Below are 18,324 nucleotides of genomic sequence, written 5' to 3'. Positions count from 1 at the left end.
AAGCATATAGGAGATGCTGTGTCAGCAACCGAATCATGCCATGTAAGTGCTCGGGATGTTGTGAAGGGAGATGTTGCTCCATCCCGTGTGAAGGGGGAGGACGGCTCTCCCTGTGAGAACTTGCAGCAGAGATGAAAGGGATAGGGGGGACAGGATGGTAGGAAGGGTCGGGGGTCAGTAGAATGGGATAGACAGGGTGTCAAGCAGGACTGGAGACAGAACATGAGAGACTCCTAGCTCTGGGAAACGAACAAGGGGTGGTAGAAAGGGAGGTGGGCAGGGGGTGGGGGTGACTGGGTGACGGGCACTGAGGGGGGCACTTGATGGGATGAGCACTGGGTGTTATGCTATATGTCGGCAAATTGAACTCCAGTAAAAAAAAAAAAAAGTAAAAAAAAATAAAAAAAAAAGGACTGGGGCAGGACCTGAGGAGCTGTTATTATCCATGGGGCTGACAGGACAGGGAGAGGTGGCTAGAGTGGTCCAGAGAAGGCCTCTGCCAGTTGCTGGGCCTTAGGTACAGGGTTGCTGCCAAGTAGGAAACCTGGCAGTGGAGAGTGAGGTGACCAAGACTCCTTCTCCTCACTCTCCTGCTCGTGCCTCCCATTGACCGAGCACAACCAGAGCCAGAGGTCCATGGGGTCAGCTGATGTCATCCATACAGGATGGAGAAGGGCAGGAAATGAATGTGGATGGAAGGCAGGTGGGAGATACCCTGCCTGGAGCATCTGGCAACATTTATGAAACAGAGATCAAGGAATGGAGAACGTGTTTGTAGAGTCTTGGGCAAAGACGCACGGCTGAGCAGCATTCCACTTTTTCCTTTCCGTAACCCTGAATCCACTTACCAAGAGAGGACACCACTGGGGGGAAAGAGAGGAATTTGGCTGCACTGAACCTGAGAGGGTCACGGCTTTGATGACGCATCAGTAGAACAAAGGGATTGATGGGCTCCTGAAGTCTCTTCCTGGTGCTTACCTTCAGAGAGGTGCTCACACACGCATGCACACACACGCACATACACACCTGCCCCGTCCTCCCCTGACATGGCCCAGCTGTTGGGACCAAAGCTCCTCTCACGTGAGTGTGTGCAGACATCCCCCGTCCCTGCTGCCCGGGGAGAGAGCTGTGCTCATCTGCAGATGGTAAGTATTTAACTCTCACCCAGTTCAGCCTGTAAATCCCGCCACGGGCCATGGCCTCGGGTGAGGCACACCCTCCAACATTTATGAAGCGGGCGCTCCAGTGTCTCCCCGGACCTGGGCGAAATGCAGAGTGGGAAGCGGCAGGCTGGGTCCTGGGCTGCAAGCCACCTCACATTTGCCTTCCCTCCTTCGTTGGTGGAGGCACGGTATTTCTAGCAACACAATGGGATTTGGAACCCACGGACTGGTGGGAGGATTTGTGAGAATTACTGCCCAGCCAATGGCTTCAGACTGAGAGATTCATGACCGGCGTCTAATCCTACTGGGCTGACAGAGCAGAAAATGAGCGATTCCAGTAAAGCCTGGGGGGAGAAATACAGCACAGAATGTATTGATTATATTTCTGTTCAGGAACCTTAAGAAAGTATGGTGTTTTATAGGGTAACTTAATTTGAGAACAATTGGTAATATTATGCTTCAATTTCATGGCTAATAAAGTCTGAGGTAGTTCAAATAATAGCAAATTATTGTCTAAGTCAAAAACTGATTCTAAACATTATAGTTGGTCTAGTTTTTTTTTCCTTGTAAAATGCAAATAGAGTGGGAATAGGTGAAATGTGGTTAGCCTGAAGGCTTGTGTCCTGGCAGTAGCAGGTGTTGGAAGAATGTGCCCATCCCTTCTGCATCTTCACAGTTGTGTGGTGTGTGTGTGTGATGTACATGCATGTGTGTGTGCTATGGTTGTGTTTGCATCTCTCTCTGTGTGGTATGTGTATGTGGTGTGCATGTGTGGGTATGCAGTGGGGATGTGTGTATGCATGTATGTGGTGTGCATGCAGGTGTATGCTTTGTGTGTGTGTGTTTGCAGCTCTGTGTGTGTGGTATGTGTGTGTGTGTTGTGCATATGCATGTGTGTGTGCATATATGTGCTGTGTCTGTGTGTTTCCACAGGTGCCTGTGTCATGGGGGTTAGGAGAGCTGGGAGAAAGGCAGGGGTCCCAGTTTTTCTTCGCAGGTCCAAGTTTGCATCCCTGTGGTCCCAACTCTTCCTGCTGATGGCAATGACTACAGGCCCATCTGGAAGCAGAGGTAGGAGCTTGCCATGGACTCCTTGTGGGCTTCACCTCATAGTCCCTGGTTAGTGACTCTCCTGATCCTCTCACCTTCCCCTTCTGGGCCTTTACTTCCCCAGCATCTCCTATCATTGGGTGAAGTTGAGTCCCTATAATGAATCCCTTACTCTGTGTTATTCGGAGTGTTGTGCTTCCCTGATGCAACTCTAACAAACCTACTCCCTGTTGGGTTGATGCCTGGACTGTGTTAACACATCACCTTAGATGTCTTCATTGTGCTACCTGGTGACATAATTGTTTGTATAACGATTTGCTGAATGCCTCCTTTCCCATTAGATTCTGTGAGGGTGGGCAGCTCCATGTCTGCCTTGCTCCCTTGCAGCCCGGGCACTACTTCCACCAGGGCAGGCACATTCCATGGGAGTCCATAAATACCTGCCGAATGAATGATTTATTCCAAAAGCAGTGAGGGCACATGAACCTTGATTTTGTTTTTAGGCAATTGTTCACATGTTTTTGAAATCCCTAGGCTGTCAAGGTCCATGAACTGATGCACGTTAGCAGCCACTTTCCACTCATTGTCTCACCTGATGCCACAAACGAAGGAGGCACAAGCATCCACCTACTGCTAGAGACACACACTGTTAAGGTAATCACCATGAGTTTTCTTGGTCAGGGGTCATTGTTGAGTTGGATTTTCTCTTTTGGAGGCCTGGAGGCTCCTAGCAGCACGATCCAGGTGAAACAGCTAGAGAGAAGCAACTGGGCTTGCTGCGCAGGTGACCTTGGGAATGTCACCTGACTCGTGTGAGCTAAATCCCATTGGTAAAAAGTGTGAGCATGGTTGGGTGCTTGAAGTTCTTAATGATTGACAGGTGCCAGTGGCTTCCAGTTGAGGGCAGGTTTCTTTAAAATGATAGTGATAGATCTGTTTATATGAGCTTATGTTTCGCTGTAAATGTGTCACAAGAAGTAAAAGCATAGAATGTGTTTGTTGTGCATCTAAGGAACCAAATTTTCCACAAATGCGATGACCTTGGAAAGACTGTGGTTGGCTTTGCGAGGAGCTTCATCCAGGGCGGTTTGCCATTTTGGCAAACTGCATCACCAGCAGCACCACCACCTGCAGTATCTGAGCTGCTGTCATGAGACCCAGCGATCGCTCTAGAGTTATAGCTGCCGCATTCTGGTGATTCGCAGTGTGGAGGCAGGGATTTGACTGTTTCTTGTGTCCTACATGGAGTTCCACTGAGCATTGCATTTTGCTGTCTTATAAACAGCTTCCTGTTAAACCTCTTTTATACCATATACAGGGCGTTATGTTGGAGTTTTATTTAATCTTGAAATTTAGGTATACAGGTAAGTTACCTATGAATTTAATTTCAGAATGGTAAAACAGGCGTTGCAGAATAATTGTTATCAAACTGGTGTTGCATTCGAAAGGGCAAGAGCTTTTCCACTATCTGTTAATGTCCTTCTAGCCTCACGGTGTCTCTGCATCTCCCCCATTCCCATAGCATCACATTTGACTTCCGGAGGAGGTTTGGCAAAAGCCAAGAAGAGGAAGCCTCCAAGTTAGCATGTTCAGGTATGGATTTCTTCTCTTTCCAGCTGTGTTCCTTTTACCTGGATGTTTACACATTTCTTGAAAATGTTTTGAGCGTTGGAGAATTATCAGTGACATCAGAGCTTCGCGGGAGACCTTTATAGCACTGCGCTTGACATTGTCTATTTGCAGCTTCTGGTGCTGAATTCAGTATTTACATGCAGCAAACTGGCTGCTTAACATTGGAGAGCGGTTCTACTTTTGCCTGGGGTGTAGACAGCTGGAAAGAATGTCACCCGGACTTCAGTGAGAACATGCTAGAGAAAGTACCAAATTGTAGCTTTTCCTGGAGCCATCAGAAGTCAGAGAGCTAAGATCACAGGGCAACTGGGTAGCCTGAAACCCAAAGAGACGGAGCCCTTCCCCCCCAGCAAAGGCAGGACATAGCAGTTGGCAGAGCATAGGAGGAAGCCCCCTCTACTAGAGAAGTGTTTCAAAGAAATCAGCTAAAATTTTAAGTAACTACACCTGGCCCCAGGATGGACTCCAGCGTGTCAGCACAGAGACCCTGGGAGCAGCAGATGCAAGAGGATTCACATGCACTCACAGACTCTGTTCCTTGTACCTCCATCAGGAACTCTCCAGAAAGACCAGGGTGGGAGGCTGGAGAGACCTTGAGTGGCCACTTTCTCCTTGCGTCCTCACATGGCTGTGCCTCTGTGCATATGCATTCTTGGTGTCTCTTTCTCTTCTTATAAGGACACCAGTCAGACTGGATTAGAGTACACTCCTTATGACCTCATTTTACCCTCATCATTTCTGTAAAGGTCGGGTCACCAAATACAGTCACATTCTGAAGTGCTGGGGTAGGGCTTCAACACATATAGCTCTTGGGGGGAAATAATTCAGTCCATAATGATACCAAGAACTAAACCCAAACCCAGTTCCATCTTAACTAGATTTACTCAAGCCTCCCCACTTAAAAAAAATCACCTCTCATCCTATTATAAGTGTTTCCCCATTGCTGCAGTCACTATGGTTGCCATGGTTAAAGGTTACATAATAATTCTTAGAGTGGATTTGTCATGCTTATGTCTTTTCCTGCTGTTGCACATTTTAGGTTAGTTCCCCCATTTTTTCTTCTTTTTTTTGCAAGGAAGATTTTTTTTATGCATGTATTTTCGATAGTTGAGAACAGGACATTAGGATAGATTCTAAAAAGAGAAATTAGTGCATGGAAGGGGATGACCTTTTTCATGTGCCGAATTGTATTTCCTGCAAATTCATGTATTGAAGCCCTAATTCCCATTACAATGGCATTTGGAGGTGGGGATTTGGGGAGATAATTAGGGTTAAACAGAGCCATGAGGGTGGGCCCCTAACCCTACAGTGTTCTTGTAGGAGAAGGAGGCACCAGCTCCCTCTCCCCACTCCCATCCCCAGCGTGTGCCCACAGAAAGGCCATGTGAGCACACAGCCAGAGCAGACCACTACAACCCCTTTTACACATTACACAGGCATTAATTATCCATAAATGCTCTTGCCCGTAATGAAGTCACCTACATTTTCTTCTGGCCATTTACACAAACTTCTCTGTATGACCCCCTCTGAAGGACTTTTCTGTCATCTATAAACAGGATATTCAAATGCACTCCTTCATGTAGATAATTTATGCAGATATATGTCGGATTTTAGCACTGATATCCCACAAATAAAATTCATGAATTTTGTATCTTTAAGCTCATCAATAACAAAGCAGTAACCAAATTCAGACATTTCCCTCTTTTTTTCTCTTAGATCAGCCCTTTCATGTACATATGACCACATGACTAAAACCAAACCGAAACCCAAGAAAGCCCAAAACCCTTCAAACTAAAAGACCCCTGGAGTTATAAGAATTCGTGACTAAACCCTATAAATATTTTAGCAGACATTTTCCCAAAGTATATTTTTCTGTGTCTTTAATACACAAGGAGTATTCTCTGAATACTTAATTGCTTTCACTAGATTTGCATTAGTTTAAAACACAGAGAGGAAAACCTCAATGCAACACTTTTCTGTCATGTGTGTTGGCAAATATGAGGAGTGAAAATTATGTAAAAATTAAAAATGAATAGCCAAGGAGAGATTGGCTATCATTAGATGATCCGACTTTGAAGACGAACCCTTGGTTCCCCCTGCGATAGCTGCTCTGGGACCACGGGAGTATCACTTGGATGGAGGATCAGATTTTGCTTCAGAGCCTTTGTTGCTGTCTTCAGTCGAAGCTGCAGTCAGTCAATGAACATTTATTGATTTTCCAAGGTTTCTTAGGATGCAAAGAATAAGGTACTGTCTGCATGGACTTTTTGAATCATTGGTTTTGTCAAAGTGCTGTTCTAAGGCTGACTACTGCTCATGGTGGCACCCTAGGGACTTGCCCCTGGATTCTCACATGAGTTACATCATCTGAAAGAGAAATACATCTTCTCTGCTTCTCAGGTTTGTCGATATTTCCTCAAAGACTGGCTATATTGCAGTCAATGTACAGATCAGGACTTTTAGAGGGAATAGGGAAATTTTCAGATGATCCAAAATTGTCACTTAATGTTAAATTGGCTCATGAATCCAGTTGCCTCCTTGCCCAATTTCCTGACATATGCACACAGCAAAATTGATGGGGGGGTGGGTGGGTTTTAGTTCACCTCTAAAGAAGGTGATTTCAGGAAGCAAGAGTTAGGGAGTAGGGAAGTGAGGTAGGGAGGGGGAAGGTAGAGGGTATGGATGTTATCCATAATACACACAAGCCAATAGGACTTGCAATTGTGACATGAGGGCTCAGGCCCAGGCTGCTCCTGCAAGGAGCATGGGTACCCCCAGAAAGATTCACCTGAAGGACAGCAGGTTTATTCATGTGCTCCATTCCCACTGACTGGGGACATTAACGTCTTCCTCCCTTCCTCCCAGCTGCCAAGAAAATTCTGGGGTACAAACAGGGGAGGCTCAGGTGGCTGCCTGAGATGGGGTGCTGCACAGTGCAGGATGAGTTTGAGTGCACTGGGAACTCTTCACTGCATCTATGACACTGCATCAGGGAGACAAGACTTGCAGTACCAGGAGCATCAAGTGACTTTGTCTCCCCCTTCCTTTTCCTATCTGACTCCATAGCCAAACAAGCCAAGATCAGAAGAGAGTAGAGGGAGGACTCAAGCTTCTGATCTCAAGACTCCCATAGTCTAAGTCTTGCCTTTTTTTTTTTTTTTTTTGGTAAACTGTTGAGAAAGTGTGCAGTCCTTGCAGCTGCACTTAGATCATGATAATTATAAGGAAACAAATTAATGAAGAAGCCTGGGGGCATTGACGAGCATTCTTCCATTGTCATGGCTATGCAAGCGGTTCTCTTAAAGACCTATAGGACTAACTAGACTTAAAAAGTAATGAGGGTAACATGTTTTAACTCATATGTCTTTTCATAGAAGACAAGGGCAGGTGCAACCGCAACCTGAAAAATGCAAAATTTAGATCCATTCTCTGGAAAATGCACAATTCTGAGTTTCAAAGTCCAATGGCCAATTGTGGTGGAGGGCATCTGCATGGCTACTGTTGGTCATGGCTTAGGATAGCACCAACATACCCTTGACTTTTTACTTCATCATCAAGATAAAAATAGTAACATCTGTCTGAATGTGGTACTACATAATATAAAGCTATGATATGTGGCTTCTTAAAAGCTTACATATAGAAGACGCTACTGAGGGGAGAGGTTAAGTAATGTAGAGTCAACCAGGAAAACAGTTAAATGAATGTTTAAAAGAGTGAGCGATTAGTGTCATTACCAAGTGGTAGGGTTGTGAGTGTGGTTACGAATTCATGTTTAGGGGAGGGTGGCTGGGAGATTTTGCTGTTGTTTTCCTGTAATGGTGAATTCCTTGGGAGAAACGGGTTTCAAGTACTGCTTACCTTTAGGAAGAGATGATGATAAGAGAGAGCATCTATGGCTAGAGTGGGACTCCAGAGATGACTTGGACATGGAACCATGGCCAACGCTACACTGAATATGTTTTCTAGAGAAGAACACACATTTTAGGCAGCTTGAAAGATTTGTTGTTGGAAGGCAGGATTTTAGCCATGTTGGAGGAACGGATAAAGAGACATAGTGTGTGATGTGCATAAGCAGAAGGGAAGGATGGAAGACAACAGCAAAGTGGTGGGTTTGTACTGATTTACTGTGCAAGAGAGGAAGGGCACCATGGGAAAGGAGTCACTGGAAGAGGAAGTAACATTCCCAGGGGTCAGAGGACAGTCCAAGCAGCAGACAGTGGACCAGTGAAGAGCAGGTGTCAGTGAGGAGCAGGGTGGAATCCAGAGTGGGGAAGGTGGGAAACGTTAGGAAGGACCTACCCTTGGCTGGTTCTTCCATAATTAGTGTGTGATGGTTCCTGAGGATCTTCTGAGGGAGGCTTTCTGAATGGCCAGATCCTCTTTGGAGAACTTTGACCATGAATCATCTTCCATTATGTAATCAAAGTGCTGGGTTTCCTTCGCCTTTCATTCTCCTGGTGGTTAAAAGCAGGTTGCTGGTGACTTGGATTGAGTCTGATGGAAACAGGTCACCTGGTAGGAGCCCCTCAGTCCTGGCCAAGTGTTCAGCCAGAGATTTCTGTAAGTGACACTACATGTCTCTGCCTCACATCTCATTGCAGCAATTAAGGGGGAGGGGTGCACAGGGCCTGGCAATCCTAGCAAGGCCTTCCCTTCCCCAGCCTCCCTGCTTGAGATGAAATGAGAGCTGGTTTACCAAATTTCTCCTAAAAGACCAACAGAAACAATCTTATCACTCAGTATGTGTATCTCTCTTTAGGTCATTCTCCACCAGAGCCCCAAGACTTTTAGTGGCCTTTTCCCATCCTGATTTGTGCCTCACAAGATTCTTTATATCTTTTAAGAGGACTCAGTCTCTCACCCCTTCCCTAACGCTCAAAACATTCTACTGTGTCCTCTGAAATGTGATCTGGTACCAGCAAAATTTCCTGGATCTTCAAGCTCTCAGAGAGTTTTCTTCTTTCTCAGAATGAGATCTGCTCTCCCCCGGGGACACTGTAGTCCTCTTGAGTGTTGGCTATTTCTTCTCTCATTCTCCGTGGAGCACAGGACTGGGAGGAGGGTGGACATCCTTTCTGTTTCTCATGGCCTCTTCCCTACCATTTTCTTCCTACTTTCCTCAAAAATTCTGGCCTCGTCAGATACCTTCCATTACCATACGTATTAGGCTGGGTTTTCCAGAGAAAGAGAACCAACCTCCTCTAATAGAAAATATTATAATGTCATATTAGAAAAAAATATGTGATATATTGTCTACATATTTGCAGTAAGGAACTGGCTCACATGATTATGGAGGAGTCTAAAATCTGTAATGGGCCAGTGAAGACCCAGGAGAGCTAAGGGTGTAGTTCTAGTTTGAGTTCAAAGACTTGAGAACTAGGAGAGCAAATTTGTGTAAAATCCTGTCCGAATCGGAGACTGAAGTCAGGAGAAGACAAACGTCTCAGCTCAAAGACCACGAGGCAGAGAGAAAAGATTCTTTCTTATTCTGTCTTTCGTTCTATGTGAACCCTCAACGATTGGATGCAGCCTCCTCTAATGGGAGGCCGCATTCTGTTTTACTCAACCTACTGATCCAAATGTTAATCTCATCCAGAAACCCCCTTACAGACATACCTAGAAGAAAGTTCAACCAAATATTGGGGTGCCCTGTAACATGTACAACCAGTCATCACACCATACTGTCCTGTCACAGTCCTCCGCTCGTCTTCTGGTCACTTTTTTTTTATGGAAACTTGGACACTCCATCGTTATTATTATCTGGGGAACTGTAGAGAAAATATTTTTATGTTTCTGCACAGTTAGAGCATTCTGAGCAAATTTTATTAAACTTGAGGCCTGGCTAAAAGAACAAGCCTTGGAAGTTGAAGTGTGATTAGACAAGGAGAACTTTCCGGAGAGATTTGCCTCCCTGGAAGTGTATGTTTACAGTTCAAGGTGGGGATGAGACCCAGGGCCATCCATGGGTTCTGAAGCCGGAGACACTAATCTCTTCCTCTTGGAATCATTTATTTACATTCCACAGGGTAAGAACTCAGGATCCTTTCCAAGGAGAATTTATTTACACTAGGGAGTGACAAAGATTCTTTGCTTGACCAAACTTTAGTCAGGCTCCTGAACCTTCTCCTAGACCAGTCTGTATACTTCCTTGTAAAATCTAGTTTTAGCAAGAACCCTGCCAAGTCAGTTTAACCACAGCACCCACCCTGGATGTCTCCTCAGGTTCCTCATCTTCACCTCCCACCCCAGGTAGGGTCTGATCACCCGGCCTGCTTTCAGCAAGAATCCTGTCAGGTCAGTTTTGCCAGAATCTGCTTTAGCCCTGAAAACTTTTTATCTACTCTGCTTAGACATGTTTTATCCACTGCCTCACAACCTGCTCCTTGGCTATAATTTCCACTTGTCTATGCTGTATCAGAGTTAAGCCTGGTGTATAGTAAAGTATTTTTCCCCCCATCTTAATAGTTCTGAATAAAATCTGTTTTTACTACTATACCTACTGTCCAACTCTGGTTTTTCTTAGGCAGGAAATAAATTTTATTTTCCTTTTTCAGAGCAGGAGGAGGACTGGGACACAAGCCATTTTATGTAGCCACTCAGATTTATATTTTTATTTGTGGACCACAGTGTGTGTGTGGGGACATCTGACGTAGCTCTAATTGCATCTCATTGTATTACCGCAGGGGCAACTGGGGGATGTGAGGAAGGAGGGTGGTTATTAGAAGTAATAATTAGTCTGTCTTTGTTCTGGAAACTCACATCAACTTCAACTGAATGTGAGCAGCCATGGATTCTGAACACAGAACATTGTCTTCCACACTGCTCCAGTTCTTGGTGATTGAACACTCCTGTCAAACCACCACACTCAGGCTTCTTGGGTCCTTCATTTCCTCACTGTGCATACACATTTCTTCTCTACTCTACTCCCTACCCATTGCTTTGATCATTTCTTAGGCCTCCAAAATTTAAACTCTGAACATATTCTGCTCAGACTCCCCACTTCTTTCTTTCTCTTTCTCTCTTTTCTTTTCTTTTCTTTTCTTTTCTTTTCTTTTCTTTTCTTTTCTTTTCTTTTCTTTTCTTTCTTTTCTTTTCTTTTCTTTTCTTTCTTTTCTTTTCTTTTTTTCTTTCTTTTCTTTTCTTTTTTCTTTCTTTTTTTTTTTTGAAGGAGGGGCGGAAGGGGAGGGGCAGAGAGAATCTCAAGCAGACTGCCTGCTGAACAGGAGTCTAACATGGGGCTTGATCTTATGACCCTAAAATCATTACCTGAGCTGAAACCAAGAATTGGATGCTTAACCGACTGAGCCACCCAGGCTCCCCTCTTATCTTCACTTATTGTAGTCCTTCTGCTCCCATGATCCTTAGTCTTCATTGGGACCACCAATGTATTAGCAGTCCTTCTTCACTCCTCATGACTCCTTTTTTCCGCCCAGTTTAGAGTTCATGGACCTTAAATATAACCATTCCCTTACACACACCCTCAGCTCCTTGACCTTCCTGACATTGCTCGGCAAAACTCCAGCCTTCAGTACAGTAGATTTTCTGAGTATTTCACACCTGCTTCCATTGGCAGCATGTGGTGCTAATTGTTCCTGTTTTGAATTCATCACACAACCTCACATAGCTCTTCAGCACTGCCCAGCTACCCTGTTACTTTCTCTTGTCATTTTTTCCCCTCACCTATACAGAGATAATTATTTCATACTTTCTCTTCTCTCCTTAAAATTGCTCATACCCTTATGTATTAGTCAGTTTTTGTTCTGTAGCAAACAAGTACAAAATCCCAGTGGCTAGGAATTTGTGACCATACTTACAGGTCTGTGGATCAGCCAGGCTGCTTGTTCCATGTGTACCTCCATGCGTCCTACCATTATCCTGGTAGTAATTGGTAACCAGGGGCCACATTCTTCTCATGGCTATAGCAGAAGCAAAGGGGCCAAGACCAGGTGGACTAGGTCATTTTGTTTCTCCGTTCACCTTACATTCATTCACATTCCATTGGCCAAATTAAGTCACAAAGCCAAGCCCCCCCCACCCCCCACTATGATGGGAAAGTCTACTCCTCAGACGGAGATATTGGGGGAAGGGAATGATTATTGTTGAACAATAATTGCCCCCAGGTGATGATATTGTTTTATTTCACTGAGTAATGAAAGGAGAACCACCTTATGTTTTCCCTGCCAAATTGTCAGCCCAATATCAGCCTTGGTCTGACTCATGCACCCTACTTCTCTTGTGGTAAAAAGCCTACTTTTGCTGTGCCCACTGCTCCAGTGTGCCTTGGATCCTGTCTTCTTTGGCCATGCCAGTTGGCTTCCCTGCATGGTTGGCTTTTCCTTCTCTCCTGAATCATTCTCATTAGCTAGCACACTCTATTGCCTGCACTGAAGCATCATCCTTGTTTGTTTGACCCTCTAGTCACTAACCCCATCTGCTATTCTCTATAGCAAAACTCTTCACAAGAGTTGCTCCAAATCACGGTTCCCACTATCCCATTTCCCAATTCCAATCAAGATTTTGTCCTCCACATTGAGATCATGCCAGTCAAGGCCACCATTGACTACCATCTTGTCCAACCCAGTGGACACTTGTCACTCTCCATCATGCTTGACCCATTGGTGGCATTTGACATGGTTGATTGCTTCCTCCTTTAAATCTCCATGGTTTCCCTGAAGCTCCATTCTCCCCTTCTACCGTATTAACTTCTTCTATGTTTTTTTTTTTTTGTTGTTGTTGTTTGTTCTTTGGGATTCTCCACTTCCTGTGATGTCTAAATCTTGGTTCATTCTGAACTGAGTTTTAGATTCTCAAGGTACAGTCTCTTTCTAGATGGCTTCACATTTCACATTTCATTAGTCTCATGGCTGATAGTTCCACATTTTATATTTATCCTTGACCTCCCCCTGAATGCCAGACTTGTTATCCAATTTACTATGTGGCATCTCACTGGGATGTTGACCACATCAAATCTGCATATCAATACTAGATTTCTCTCTGACCTCAATGCTCCACATGTCAGAAATGATACAACCTATTGTCTGGGCACATGGCTTTGGTTCTCTTCTTCACATCTTTCATCCAATGTCTTATTGGAAATATCCTTTAGACACATCTGGAATTCACTTGTCACCACTTCTATGTTAGGCAGAATAGTGACCCCCCCCCAAAGATGTCAATTATGTAATCTCCAGAACCTATGAATGTCACTTTACATGGGAACAGGGGCTAAGCAGATGGGACTTGATCACAGAGTGTGAGGGGGAGATTATCCTAGATTATCTGGGTCACACAAGTCCCTAAAATGGAAGAGGAAAGCAGAAAGATGGGTCAGAGAGATATGATGTGGGTATGAGTCAAATGCTGCTGTTGGCTTTGAATATGAAGAAAAGGAGGCCATGAGCCAAGGAATGTGGCACCTTCTGGAAGCTGGGACAGCCTTCACTTCACAGCCTACAAGGACACAGAATCCTTTGCTCTATAGCCATAAGGAACTGAGTTCTGACATCTCAAATGAACAGGAAACAGTTTCTTCCCTGGAGCCTCCAGAGAGGAATGCCACCCTGCCAACACTTTGATTTTAGCATCGTGAAACTCTTCTGGACTACTGACCTACAGAGTTGTAAGCTAATAAATTAATGTTTCAAGGCACTAAGTTTGAGGTAACTTGTCACAGCAGCAGTGGGAAACTAAAATACAGCCTCTGTTACTATCACCTTGTGGAAGGCGCTATCATCACTCATTGGCAATAGTTTCCTATTTATTTCTACTCCACAAGATAACCAAAGTGATATTTTATTTTTAAAGATTTACTTATTTATTTTAGATGGGGGGAGGGGAGACAGCAAGAGTGTGCAAGTAAGAGGAGGGGCAGAGAGAGAGGAAGAGAGAATCCTCAAGCAGACTCCTCACTGACATGGGGTTTGATTCCAGAACCTTGAGATCATGACCTGAGCTGAAATCATGAGTCGGATGCTCAACAAACTGAGCCACCCAGTCACCCTCTAAAGTGATATTTTAATATATAAATCAGATCATGTCATTCTTCTGTTCCTCTAAAAGTCTCTCAACACATTTTGAAAAAAGTCAATTTTTAAAAAAAATCTGGGTCCTCACATCTCTTCATGCCTAATGCCTGTGTAACTTTATGATCTTGAATTCTTCCAGGCTCGCTCCTTCCTTCTCATTTTGCTCCAACCACACTTTCTAAATTGCTCCACTGCAATTTCTAAAATACACCAAACTCATCCCTGTATCAGAGCTTTATCCTCGCAGTGCTCTTTTTCTTGAATCCTTGCTTTTCTCCCAGATATTCACCAGGTTATCTCCCTGATTTCATCAGGTCATGCTAACATGGTATCCCTAGGGGCAGGACCTCTCTGTCAGCCGTATTTATAATTGGCCCCTGTCCTACTACTACCTTTATTCCTTTGCCGCTGTATTATTCTTGGTAGTATTATTACTAGAACTTGAAATGAGTATTATAGACTCATTCCTTTGCTAGTTTGCTGTTTGTCTCTGCCACTGGACAATAAACTTCTTGAGGGCCCCTAAAAGTATATCTTGTATATTACTGTTTTGTGCATTGCTGGTTAGAATAGATTCTGGTATATACTAAGGTTCAATATATTTTTGTTGAATGAATAAGTGAGGGACAGTATCTGAGTCTTTGATTTGATAAATCCATTTCTTCTATACCTTAAGCACTAGGAGAAGGAGTGGAGAGAGATATTCTCAATTTTGTGTGTAATTAATTCTTTACCAGACAGAGTAACATGTCATCAGGCTCCCTGGGTGAAGGGTCTTTGTAGGGCCATGGAAGGCAATGGCGCTGGATTGGGCTGGCATGTTGCACATCTCCCAACACAGCAGAATCAGAGCCCAAGGGGCAGATCAAACAGGGGAGCATTTGATGGAGCTAGTCAGCTGCTGCCTCAGGGTGCTGGGGCTCAGAGGGGCAAGAGGTCACAGCATTTTGCTTGCTCCTTTGGTTTTCTGCTGAACTTACAGAGTTTTTGAGGATAATGATGGCTGGAAGAGGGTTCTCTCCTCCTCCTGTGTACAAAATGAGCTGGTACCATGCTGTCACAGCCTACAGGAAAGGTCACTGAGCATGACCTTCCAATTAAGTAACATATCTAGCATCTCTCATTTCTGATGACATCGCTGAAGTGCTGAGACATCAGGGCATGAAATGTTTAAAAAAAATCCCAACTTATTCATGGAACAACTCCTTCACATGGGGAGGAAATTCTGGCAGGCGTGTCCTTGGGTCTACATGACCAGCAGAACTCCTATATGTCACCATCCACTTCCTTCCATTTATGCTTTGGGACCCAGTGGCACAGCAGGGCTCAAGCTTCTGTAGCCTTCTTTGTGTACATCCTGAGTTTTCCTATAGTTTTGGCCATTTTTAAATTACAGTTGCAAAATAGAAATTTACCTTTATTTATCTATTAAAAATAGTTATTTTGTCCTGGTCAAGTTACTCTGCTATTTACTCTTTTACTCTTTTTCCTGGATGAAGTAGCAATTTGGCATGAGTGTTGATTTTCATATTTCTATCAGTAGCAATCTACAACTTCGGAGTCACATGGGGCTGCACAGGAGACATGCCTTATAATGGATAATGATATGTGATATGTGATGACATTTAGTAGAGCTTACGAAGTGCCAGGCTCTGTAGTAAGAGCTGCACTTTATATGTATAGTCCCTCATGTTCTATTCTTCTCACTTCAATCCAGCTTCTATCCCTAGGACAGCAAGGAATCAGTTCATGTCAAGGTCATCAATGACCGCCATCTTGTTAAGACCCAAGAGAGCCACACCAGTTCTCTCACTGGTGCCTCTTGGCAGCATTTGAACCCACTGACCACTTTCTTCTTCTGAAACATTTTTCTCTTTGGCTTGCATGTTGTTTCATTCTCTTGATTTTCCTTCTCCTTTAATTGCTTTCTTTATTGTTTGTTATTACAGGTTTCATGTTGGAGAAGCCTAGTCCATGGTCTTTTTTCTTCTGCTGCTTACATTTTCTCTTTAGGTGGTTTATCATGGTTCTACACCTTTATGCACCATCTATATCCTGATGATTTATACATTTATCTTCACCCCTGACTTCTTCCCTGAGCTCTAGTTTCATATACACAACTGTCCCCTTGGCATCTCTGTTTAGATGTCTATTATGCCTCTCAAACCCAAAAGCCCCAAATAGAACTTTTAGTGATCCCCACCATAAAATGAAAAAAAATCTAGAAGCAATTCTTGATGCATCTCTTTGCATTATTTTAACATCTGAATACATTTGCAGGTCCTGCCATCTCTATCTCCATAATATACTTCCCCAACTCGTCCACTTGGCCCATGCTTATGGCTGTCACCATGGCCCAAGCCACTATTACCTCTTGTCTAGATAACTACCCTAGCCTCTTACTGGTTTCCTTAGATAAATAAGGAGGAAGATCATTTTTGGCAATAGCAGCAGAGCCCAGTAACAGAACAACTAGATGCTGAATAAAATGAAGAGTGAGTCTGTGAAATTTGCTATGCAGGCAAGAATAAGACCTTACATCATTATCCACAGATTACAAGATCAGGACTGCAAAGTTAACCTGTTCTCCCCAGCTAGGAAGGTATTGTGTGTTTCCTAAGGGCATAATATGGACGTGAGAACCTAACACGTACTTGTATATGTGGTTAGCACGTACACTTGATTTAACAACTTAGCAAATACCCTCAACCATTTGTCACAGTGTGATTGTGATTCTCAAGTAATTCCTTTAATTTAACATCACCATTAAAATAATCCCAGTGGGTATTGGCTGAAGTAGAAACACTTGAAACTGGTGAACAACATTGTCACAGGACTGGAACCAGAAAAGACAATGGGACTAATAATAGAAAGAGTGAGTGTATCAGCTCTTCCATTAGGTTGCTTCGATGTTCCTTTTGGGTGATCTCTACCTCAACCTTCTTGGGAGAGAGAAAGACAGAAGATCCTTATGAGGTGGCCCAAGAAAGAGGTTTCTTACATAAATGCACTCAGATATCAGCATAATCTTTTAGAGCATGTACTGAGTTTAATAGCTTCCTCCCTGAACTTATGTCCATCTAGAACCTGTGTATGGGACTTGATTTGGAAGTAGGGTCTTTGCAGATATAACCAAGTTAAGATGAAGTCATTAGGATGGGCCGTAAGTCTGCAATAACTAATGTCTTTACAAAGGTAGGAATTGAACACAGAGATGCAGATGCACAGGGAAAACGGTCAGTGAAGACAAGCAGAGACAAGAGTAATGGAGCTAAAAGCCAAGCTACTCCAAGGACTGCCAGCAACAACCAGAACTGGAAGAGACAAGTAAGGACTTTCTGCTAGTGTCTGCAGAGGAATCATGGCCCTGTTGATGCTTTGACCTCAGACGTCTGGTCTCCAGAACTGTGAGAGAATACATCTCTGTTTTTATAAACCATCTACTTTGTGGGTACTTGTTAATGGTAGCCCCAGGAAATGAATACAGAGCATCTGAATTGGTCACTTTCAGATGCTCAAAATAAGTAAAAATTCCCCATAAAACAGCTTATTTTTGGGATCCCTGGGTGGCGCAGCGGTTTGGCGCCTGCCTTTGGCCCAGGGCGTGATCCTGGAGACCCGGGATCGAATCCCACATCAGGCTCCCGGTGCATGGAGCCTGCTTCTCCCTCCGCCTGTGTCTCTGCCTCTCTCTCTCTCTCTCTGTGACTGTCATAAAAAAAAAATAAATAAAAAAAAATAAAAAAAAAAACAGCTTATTTTTATTTTGAAAATGGTTTCTAAAGATCTACATGGAGAGACAGTATATTCACATGGTGCTCAAATGAAAAATCAATCTGAGAATGTGTGAAAAGCACCCCTTCCTTCCTCTGCTCCCACTTCCCCTCTTCATAGGCAACAATTTTTATTAGTTTCTTGGGTATTTCTCCAGGACAATTTTGTGCATATACAAGCAATTCAAGGACACATTTTCCCCCTATTTAAAAAAACAAATCATAGCATACTATACACTCTGCTTTGCACCTTGCTTTTTTTTCACTCAATTATTTATCTTGGAAAACTTTCCATATGAATATATAAAGAGCATCTTGATCCATTTTTATAGTTGCAAAATTTTCCATTGTGTGCTTGCAATGATAATTTACTTAGCTGCTCCTCTCATGATTGCCTTCCAATATTTTACCTCCCCTTCTCCAGACCCTGGAAACCACCACTGTATTTCCATCTCTATGAATTTGACCACTCTAAGGGCCTCATATAAGTAGATTCATATAATACTGTATATTTGTGTCTGGTATATTTCATGAGCATGAAGTCTTCAAGGTTTTTCCATTTTGGAGCAGGTGTCAGAATTTTCTTCCTTTTTAAGACTGAAGAATATCGCACATGTATGCACAGACCACATTTTGTTTATCCATATGTCCGTGAATAGATGTTTGGGCTGTTTCCAGCTT

The 18,324-nt window shown here is 43.6% G+C and overlaps 1 long non-coding RNA gene across 1 annotated transcript; it reads left to right on the top strand.

Moving 5' to 3' along the window:
• The first annotated feature begins 1,989 nt into the window (after nucleotides 1-1,989).
• On the top strand, nucleotides 1,990-17,409 carry LOC121479463. The gene is made up of 3 exons (XR_005984731.1): nucleotides 1,990-2,867; nucleotides 3,736-3,806; nucleotides 17,066-17,409. It is a non-coding gene; the product is annotated as an uncharacterized LOC121479463 (long non-coding RNA).
• The last annotated feature ends 915 nt before the right edge of the window (nucleotides 17,410-18,324 follow it).

The sequence above is a fragment of the Vulpes lagopus genome, chromosome 20 (assembly GCF_018345385.1).
Source record: "Vulpes lagopus strain Blue_001 chromosome 20, ASM1834538v1, whole genome shotgun sequence".
NCBI classification, from domain to species: Eukaryota; Metazoa; Chordata; class Mammalia; order Carnivora; family Canidae; genus Vulpes; species Vulpes lagopus.
This window is presented reverse-complemented; position numbering and strand designations above follow the sequence as displayed.